The sequence below is a fragment of the Meleagris gallopavo genome, chromosome 1 (assembly GCF_905368555.1).
Source record: "Meleagris gallopavo chromosome 1, MGAL_WU_HG_1.1, whole genome shotgun sequence".
Lineage (NCBI taxonomy): Eukaryota > Metazoa > Chordata > Aves > Galliformes > Phasianidae > Meleagris > Meleagris gallopavo.
In genome coordinates this window covers 123,509,868-123,519,287 of record NC_139404.1, presented here as the reverse complement: position 1 = coordinate 123,519,287, position 9,420 = coordinate 123,509,868, and positions in this window count along the sequence as shown.

The window sequence follows — 9,420 nt, the reverse complement described above, 5'->3', positions numbered from 1 at the left end:
AAACACAGCACTATATCAGCTACTAGGAAGAGAATTAGCTCTATCCCAGATGAGATGAGGACAATATATCACAGCAGTAAGTGTTACACTGGCTTGGTATTATCAGTATTTGCTATTATCAAGGCATATTACTCAAGGAATTTGGTAAAAAAGTTAATGTTTTTTTTTATTATTATTTTGATCTAGGAGTTAAAATACTACTTATTCTTTTCTCATATTTTTCATTAAAATTTGACTGTTCCAAAAGATTCTGTTTTCTATTTGGAACTGATGTTGCACAGTTTTTGTTTGGGTTCTTATCTAACTATTCACAGTCTGTCAGTCTTATAAATTTGAATGCGATTTTTAATCAGCAATGGGGAACAAGTTAGTAATATTTTCACATAAAATGTGTCAATAGTTCCAGTTTTCTATTTGGACTGAAAAAAAAAAAAGCAACTTGGTGGAATTTTCAACCATTAACCTGGTGTTCCAAACCTCTGAGGAAGCAGGGATACATGCATGTGTGTATACACATATTAGAAGAACCTAATCTCCCTCCTATGAATTGGAGCAAGACAGCATGTCACGTATCCGACCTTCAGATCTATTTTGGCTTTGAAGAGGAATACATGAATACTTTTTTGCTGCACCTGAGTCAATTCAGACATTTTTATTTGAAGTCCATGCTAATATCTGATCTTTCGCTACTGCCAGAGGGTAGTGTGAAACCAGAGTGTAGGTCAAATACGGGAAGGTGCACATTCACCAACCTGACTGATGCTTTCAGCTTATGAGTTATGATACTTAAATGATATTCTTTTTCTCATGACTGTCTTAGGACTCATTTAGTAGTGCTTTTAGTGATGGTAGTTTCAGATGAATTATTTTTCTTATAGTCATAGCTCAAGTCCAGGTTGAGTTTCAAAAGGAGAAGAATTCCCATCAAGCTGCAAGAAACTGTGAAATGTAATTAGAATCAGAAGTAAGCTCTACTCAGAAAGACTTAAACTAGAGTTATGCAATTATTATCCTTTAGAAGGGATTGTTTGGTAGATTTACTTTCCTTCTAAATTTAAGAAGAGTGTAAGTCTTCTAACATACTTTCTCGAATAGCTGTGCAAAATTTGCTGAAATAGTTTCTCTGACCTTAACAGAACCTTGCTCTGGGTACCTATGTGCCTGGGGAGACAAGGGTTGTATCACCCTCTTTTGCATTTATTTCTTTCCAAACAAGTAGATTTTCAAGACAGGAAGCTCCCAAAGATTTTTTGTTTGTACAGTCATGGGATAGCCTTTAACTATTGTCCCCAGTAGATCATTAATTCTGAGATAACTGTTTTCTTATTATTTGTAATTGTTTTGCTGTTGTGGTTCACATGAGCGTTTAAGAATGGCGTTGCCACTCGTGCTTCTTATTGCTGAGAACCATGAATGCTTCACAAATATCAATCAACACAACACATCTACAGAATAAATCAGCTTCACCCATAGAACACACTTGCAGAGAGAAAAAGATCAAGCTCAGCCCAGAAGTTGTTCCAAGATGCTAAAAATACCAAATTTCTGAGCATTAGATGCTCATACAGCTTTACCCAAAGGAGCAAGAGGGAGCCCATCAGTTACTACAAGATCCTCTTTCTGCTGCAAATGTCACATCAGTTCTGTGACAGATCATTTTTAATTTATCATCATCCCAAATTACCAAGAATCATTTTCTGCTTTAAAAAAAAAAAAGCTTTCTGTCTTGATGCACTGCCTGTGTTAGAGACTACTGTCTTTACAAGAAAAATGGCAGGAACTGAGTTTTTGAAACTAGGAGGAATGCAAATGCAGTCTCCCATTGTATTAGGAAGAAATGTTACTTTCAGCGGCACCAGGAGAATAATGCATTCAGAGACCTTGCCTTAATAGAAGGAGATAGAGAGTTATTAATTACGAAAATTCAAAATAAAAATTCTACTACATGTATTATACACTGAGGAATTTGAAGTAATATGCAGAATATCTCTCACAATACCAAATTGAATATTTTAGTATTATTTGGCATTCTATGTGCATATGTTGAATTTGTTTTTATTGTTCTGGATTTTAGAAATTCTCTTGGGTGTACTTGGAAATAGGAATTCATATTTGGGCCTTCTTGGAGGTTGGGTTAGAATGAGTGATAAAAATGAAAATGAATGTTGTCCAACTGTGTTTCTCAAATTACTGGTACCATAGTATCTGTGGCCTTATATTTTAATGATGCTAATGCAGATGTGCACAGTTAATAGCTAAATATTTTTATCCTGACAGATACCTTTGTGAAAACAACTAACAACTTAAACATCTTGAATTCATTCTGAATTCCTTCTTCTATTTTCTTGCTTTCAGTAAAGGTTTTACAGCTCTCAGTAACTCACATTGATAGAAATCTGCATGAATTAATACAGGCTGTGTTGTAGGAGGAGACCTCATTTCCTCTCCCCAGCTCAGAAGGCTGGTACCCATTATATATTTTATTTTCAAAATTCACAGGAATAAGCACCAATAGAAATGCACCCATGAAAAAAATATAGGGAGAGAATATCCCTCCTCCCCTCCCCCATCTCTCCCTCCCCCCCAAAAAAAGACATATTTAGTGAGAAGATATCTTTTTATACTAACTTTTGGGGAAAAAATGCAAAAATAATCAAATAAACAACCAAAAAAAAAAAAACACAAAAAACAGTTCATACAGGTAAGTAACATCCTTGAAGAATTTAATTCTCCATGCAGCTGTAGTGCAGCACAAGCCAAGGTGTGATATTAAAAATTTCCTCACACTTACTCATTAATATACTTCAACTGAGCTTTGATATGCTTGAATTGACTCCTACTGCAAAATTCATATAAATGTTCAGGAGTTCTCAGCTATTTAGCTGCATCACTCTGTTGAACATAGCAATGTAACCAGAAATGGCTTATAAAGTGCCTTTTGTCTGCAAGCAATTTTTTTTAGAACTTTGGTGATTGCCTGTTGTTTTCCTTTCAATTTTTGCATAGCTTATCTGATTATCAGTATTTGCTCTTCTCATCTGAACTTTTCATATATTATCTCTGTCTGTTATTTGTGTCACCAATTAGAGATAAAATCAAATCTTTGTCACATACCTGGAGGGTCCTTTACAGCTCCTTCAACCTGAGCTAAAATTTGTTTCATCGTTGTTACTTAACTTTATTTTAAAAGAACTCCCCTCGGCCCTTTCAATATTTTAAAAATGCACATCTTTAAGGATTTTTTCCTCCATAACTGGCAAGAAAAAAGGATTCTTTAAAATAGTGAAATGAAATGCTAATTTAATTTTTATATCTGTTTCATCAGCTTCCTGCTTATAATAATTACTAAATTCAACTTATAAACATGATTAGCATGATTGTTCTAAATAGTTTTTTCAGGGGCTTTACCATACATTTGAAAAAAAAAATCTGACACTCTTAGATATTTCTGAAGAAAAATACTAGATTCCTTACATTATAAAATCTTCAGACAAAGGATTTTATTTTATAAAGCGTCATTTATCTCTATGATGCCATCAACGTAATGAACAGTAATTACAGAATATGTAAAAAATGAGAAAGTATTTTCTTCTTTTCTGAATATCATAATATATTTAGCCTCCAGATATCCTTAAGAAAACAGCATCTCATCAAGGGCAACTAATGTTATTAATCAAAGAGGCTATTTATGACATGTGAATAAATGGCTTTCACTTTACACACAAGGACAATATAGATGATCTGGAGATAGCAGTTGTTTATCACATTGATTTATTTTTGTTATCATAATGCCATTACCTTGCCACCGATTCACTGAATGCAAACCGCTTATGGTTTCAAGGCTTATTCTGGTGACAAAATACGAAACGCGAGGCTTATGAATATTCAGAGGCTTTCCCCATGGCACTAACTCAAGTCTATTTATAGATGTGATTTATGGAGCTTATGAGCACAGCTAGAATTTGAGTTGAACATTAACAGTCATTTTATGCATGACATGACAGTTTATAGTTCACAGCATCTCTGTATTACAATTACCGGTAAATATAAATGATAGGGGTTTTTTTAATCCATTAGTTTAAGATAAAAATCATAATTCCAGTCCTGCTAGCTTATTTCTCCTGTACAATTCAGATAAGTGGGAAGGAGGAGAAAGGAGCATAGGGGGGAATTCACTCCAACTTGTCAATGGAAGATGCATGAAATCTTCTGAATCATGGTCAATTTAAGAGTAGGTTTCACATCCAGCTACTGTGTTCACCACTAGCTGGACAGAATGAAAATATAAGTGCTGAATTCAGATAGAGGTCTAATTTCCACACTTTAAGCTTTGCATACCCCACTACTCACCAGAGTTTGTTTCTTGGTAACAATGACAACTTTTCTGAATACCCATGGCACCCAGAATATATTGACCTCTTTTGTTTGGCTGACCACCACAGCTAGCAGGGAGGTCAGTGACTGAGAGAAGGGAATTGGGATAGAGAAGCACAAGGGCAAGAAAGAGTCAGCAATATTGCTGGGAACGCCTGCCCCAGAGCAGTAGAGATCTTTGATTTCTACTGGGACAAGGAAGCAGGAAAAACTGGAACAGGTTGGGGAATGGAGTCTGTGATTAATGAGTAGTTATGAGTGTGGTGCAGCAATCAAGTGCAAGGGAATTTTATGTTAGGAGTGAGTTTCACCTATTGTAGGAAGAAAAGATGAAGATGGTCTGTCACTTCTGTAGCGAAAAGAGTTTGACACATAACTAGGGATGCATTTGTCTTTTTTGGGTGGGGTTCTTATTTCCATAGCTGGAAAATAAAAAATGAACAGGCAATAGAGGAGTTTCCTCAGTGGCTGATCTGCTTGTATCACTCATGCTCTCATTTATTACCATATCTACTCATAGGAAGAGGAATTTGTGGGTCCTTCTATTTTACAGTTAGTATTTTTATTTTTGCATTTTGGCTGACATTTGTGAAGAATTTTCTCCTCTTCAGAAGTGTAGTCATTCTTCACTTTCTAAGAGACAGTTTGGAACTTGGTTTTTCACAACTTTTCCCTCTGAAAATGTTATTTTAGGCATCTTAGGCACTCAGTTTAGTGCCTACTTTCTTCTTAAGGATATTGTCTAGATTTCTGCATTTTACTACAGGCTTTGAATTTATAAAATGTTCATAGCAAATGTATTTTTGACTGTAATCACAGAATGAAGCATATCTTCCATAAGCCTCTGTAAACTTGGCATTACTATGGGACTTTATTACTCAAGAGTTGATTCAGCTTAATTTAGATTGCTTTTGAGAAACTGCCATGGTTGCTTTCCATCTTGACAGTAGGTCTGTGTAGAATGGAACTCCAACTATAATATAGACTGTGCATTTAATATGCTCTAAGCTGAATGCAGTTGGAAACCATACATCCTGGAGGATACCAATATATCTCAACAAGATCTGTACCTAAAAGAAAAATTATTTATTACCTTGCAAAAAGAGTTAGAGGCTCTGTCTAATCTGAAGACTCACAGTAAGTCACATAAACTGAAAACAAGAAGCAAGACACAGTTTTCACGAGCTTAATCCTCACTGAGTTCTCTTTACATATCATGAGGTATTTGAAATTAAACTCTAAGCAAGCGGACAAGGTAGATTATCATAAAAATCACAACTGATCATAAAGTCTATACTACAGCTGACAGATAATTTTCAGAGAAATAAAAAATAGAAATAGTAGAAATAGTTTTTCTCTGTATATACAACTAGAGAGAGAAGCTCTAAAATTCTGCATACTTTATCAATCATGGGTCTCAATAACTGCAGACATCCAGACAGAACTCAGTGACTTCACTGGGCCTTATGACTTTTCACCAGGAACTGCTATAGATTTCTCAGCCTTATTCATTCTTTCTCACAGCTGCTTGAAATTTTGCATAATTCAACTTTTCATGTTCAGTAAAGTCAAGAAGTATGTACTAAGAAAACATCAAAAACTCTTTGAGTGGAAAGATCATTCTTATCTCTGTCAGAATGTAGTCATATTTCTACATTTAAATTGATGTACATCCAATGATATTTTAATTTTAAGGAATCATTACTTACGTTAGAAAATGAATAGGATGATTGGACTGGATGAATGATTTGGAAAATAAGGCTGTATTCAGAGGTTAAAAAATCATTGATCATTGATTCCATGCTTGTATAACTGTAAAAACAGTTTGAACATCATTTCAAGAGCATGCATAGCAGAAATAAGCCTCCTGCTTAGTTTTAATGACTTATTGACTCATTACAAGTTAATAATAACTACAGAGAGTGTTAAATGTTCATTTAAAGATGCTGAGAAGAGGGCTTCTAATTGTGTCCTTTTCCTGGCCTTTATCCTTTAAGTATCAGGTTATTCCTTACTGATTGTCAAGCTTTTTGTGGCATCGTACCACTGAATGTCATGAAAGGCACTGAGAGGCAGATGATTTTATTTCTAAATCATATTTGTAATACACAAAAAATAATTATTAATTCTTTCCAAAACACATTTCACATTCATTCTTTTCTATACTACTTTTCTTTAAATATGGTGTAGATTCACAGCTCCTGCACAGGGACCTGTTGAAACAGAGAATTTTCTATTCTTAGAAAATTAAAATCCCACCTTATGATTGTGCAGCTCAGATCCCATCTGCTCTGTGAATGTGAAAGGGATCAGGCCTTTATCTCCTCTCTCACTATTTCCCTTTTTATTTTTTCCCCTCTGGTTTGGCTTTTGTCTACAGGAGTGTTAATTGCCAACCACCATCTAGTGCAACCTCCGCTGACACCGAGCGGAAGTCTTCAAAAATAATTAGCTAAGGAGTGGAAGAGACACAGAGTTAACTTCAAGGTTTATTTATAGTGCTTGAGGTGAGAAGACAGTTTCTATGGAGGAAGAAGAATGCCTCTGAGTACTATGATTCCTTGGTTCCTTCTATTTTGGTGCTGTTCCCTGAACATGATGTTTGAAGTGAGTGAGTTCCTGAAAGCGTACTAATATTGCTCACAGACAAAAAGAGGAAGCAATAACCATTGCAAATAGACATTCCTCAGTTAGCAACGTTGAAGTTAATTAACAACTAAAGTTGCAGATCAAAAGAAAAACAAATGTAGTGTTCTAATAGTCATTTTATGAAGAATGTGACACATATTTTACTGTCAGCTAGATAAGTCTGTATCCAAACAAGAGGACTCAAGTACAAATACTACTCTAGAAGTATTTTATTTCCCAAAAGAGATGGATAATAAAAAGACGATGTTTCAACAAACACCACTGAATCAGTTGGGATTTGGGGGGAAAAAAAAATGGCTGACCCATGCAACTAACAGTTCTAAAAGTAATTTGTGACTGGCAACAGGAATCAGAGCTACAGGAGGAAGCCAAGATTATTTTTAATTTTCATGCTAATAACTAAATGCTTTGGAGAAGAGAGGCAGAAAATGTGCCAAATGGGAGGAGGTGGGAATAGGATGATAAAATCCTGATGAGGGAACAAGGTTAGATACAGCTCCATCTCAGTGCCCTATCAGTAGTACTAGAAATATATCTGAATCTTCTGCATGACTTCTGGTAATTCTGGCCTTGAAATGGAGTGTTCTCCATGTACCATTACTGAACTATCAGAGATATAATTATGCCAAAAATCTTAAATTAAAGCAATCTTATTGCAAGATATTAAGGAAACGTAACTCAGAGAACATGGCTGTTAATACATGGTGTTAATGCAGTGCAAAATGACGAAAATAAAAATAAATGTTTTGGAAAGCTCAAGGAAGCACCAGATGCAAAGATAAAGCAGCACTCAAATAGGAAACAGTATGACAGACAGTGGGGCATCAGTGAATGCACAGGATGACAGAGAAATCATCAGCATTGTGGAAAAGAAGAAAGCAAAACTAAAAACACAGAAAAAGTAAAATTATGTAGATAAAACATCATAATGACAGTTAAAAGCAAACTACTAATGGAAAATATTTAGGCTTAAAATTCATTGCTATATTTAAACTAACACTGAATACATGAGCTTTATGACACTGGATATGGGACAAGAAAATTTCTACAAATAGCTGCAAAATCTGAAGTGTATTTAAAATGTATATATATATATACTGACAGCAAGACTTTGATAGTATGTCTTCTGACAGCATGTCACAAATCCTTACAGTAAAGCTGATAAAAATGACAAAACATTCTGAATGACTGGGAGGCTTTCAGACATTGTACTGGGCAGAGCAGTTTGAGGACTGCATTCCCTGCCTCAGAGAGCTTTTGGCAGACTGGGAGCTCTGTCAGACTGGCTGCCTGGCTGCTCATCTTGGTGCTCTTGGATCCTAGTTCTTAGTAACACCTGTGTAAATTCAGAAAGAAAAGGAAAGAATAGAGATCAGAGAAATCAAAAGGCAATGCTGAAATTGGAGAAAACTGAATTTGGGTAAATGACACAGTAGCTATTCAGAAATACAGAACTAAAATGATTAATGCTACCAAATACCAAAAAGTGGAAGGAAGTCTATACTTCAGAAGACCTCAGTGCAAAAGAACTAACTTTGGCAAGTTATATTGTATGAGATATCCAATTGTCTTGTTGGACACTGCAGAATAAATACTGATGATTAGGGTGAAAAAAATGTGAGATAAAACTATCAGTAACACCATCAATATAAACGCGTGTCTGTACTAATGATCAGGGAATGTTCCACTGCCTCTAAGAAATATTCAGGAAAAGACATTACAAAACCATAGCAGATAAGAGATACAACCTCCCCAGTCATTTAAAAGGAATCTGAGAAGAAAAATCTAGAATAAAATATAAATAGGCTGGAACTGTATTTAACCAAAGTATCATATTTGGGACACTTGCTAATCTCCTACTGTAACACGAACCTAAAAATAACAACAAACACAATCAAATTGTGAAGCAAATTCAGTGATAACACTTCTAATGTGCATGCAAATGCTTTGAGACATGTACCACACAAACAAGCAAGAGCTGTGACTGCCTGGTTTTTGAGCCAGACTCAGTAAGTCTAGTTGCCAACTCTCCTGCCCCATGTTGTGATGCGAATTAGTAGGCAAATTTGCAGTGCAATGCCAGAGAGTCCATCCTTGGAGCTTTGCCTTAATGAAAGGAACAGCTGGCACCCTTTGTTTCAAGGTCTGTGCAGCAAGCTAAACAGAAATACATACAAATGGAAACAGGACATCAGGCAACTATATTTGTTTTTAGGGCTAGGAAATAGAAAACAAGAACAAACTATCAAAAGACATTTTAAGGGATACTCTCAAACAATTTTAAAACACGCTGGTGAAGAAAGGGTGCTGTCAGTAAGATCACTGATTTCTTTTGTAAAGCAGCCCTAAAGTGCAGGGCTTTTGAATGAGTAGTTCCTCAAGCAAATTAGAACAGAG